Source organism: Austrofundulus limnaeus, unplaced genomic scaffold (genome assembly GCF_001266775.1).
Source record: "Austrofundulus limnaeus strain Quisiro unplaced genomic scaffold, Austrofundulus_limnaeus-1.0 Scaffold95, whole genome shotgun sequence".
NCBI lineage: Eukaryota > Metazoa > Chordata > Actinopteri > Cyprinodontiformes > Rivulidae > Austrofundulus > Austrofundulus limnaeus.
The window spans coordinates 1,797,040-1,797,833 of NW_013952497.1; the positions used below are offsets into that span (position 1 = coordinate 1,797,040).

Genomic DNA, 794 nt, shown 5'->3' on the forward strand with positions numbered 1-794 from the left:
CTATCTATCTATCTATCTATCTATCTATCTATCTAGATAGATAGATAGATAGATAGATAGATAGATAGGTAGAATACTAAAACTACTAACATTAATGAATAGAGGGACAACAAACAGTTCTGTGCACAAGGAAGCTGTTCTGCTCCTGGTTCTGGTTCTGACCCAATAAAGCTTTACGACTAAAATCCTCTGTTTTTTGAATGGAGTCTGGTGACGGCTCTTCATGCCAGCTCATCTCTGGTCTCATACCGAACCTGAACCCAAACGGCCGACACCAGCACCACGTTTGTGCATCCGGGAAGATGTTAACCCCACACTACGTGGACTCACGTCTGTCAGAGAGGTCCGGTGACCCGGTTCGGGTCCAAAACAAGCGCAAGACAGAACGTGTCCGATATTGGAAGTNGCGGGGGTAAATAAGTCATTTACATCAAATGGGATAAAACAACTTTAAATAGAGTAGAGCTCAGATTAGAGCTTCTAAAACTTACAATGCAGCGTTACACCTGATACCAACCAGTTCAACTCTGACTCACACCATCGTGTGACTGAAACATCTTTTTAACAGGCCCTTCAACTGTTTGTCAGGTGTGTAGTCACCCATGTGTTTACACCTAAAGTTGTGCTCAAAGCTTTACAAACCCTGGCAGAATTTGTAATTTTTTGGGCATGTTTCAGAGAATATGATGAATAATTTAAAAATTATTTTTCTTTCACTCGCTATTAGGTTAGGTGAAGCCACTCATTATCAAACAGTTGTGTTTGTCTTTTTTTACACCATGATGACAGAAAAT

The 794-nt window shown here is 40.6% G+C and overlaps 1 protein-coding gene across 1 annotated transcript in view; it reads right to left on the reverse strand.

Annotated features, from left to right (window-relative positions):
- LOC106520637 (uncharacterized) overlaps positions 1 to 405 on the reverse strand; it is a gene marked incomplete at both ends in the record, with an annotated part of 7,040 nt that extends 6,635 nt beyond the window's left edge. The window contains 1 exon segment of the mRNA XM_014012844.1: positions 331 to 405.
- Positions 406 to 794: the final 389 nt, after the last annotated feature.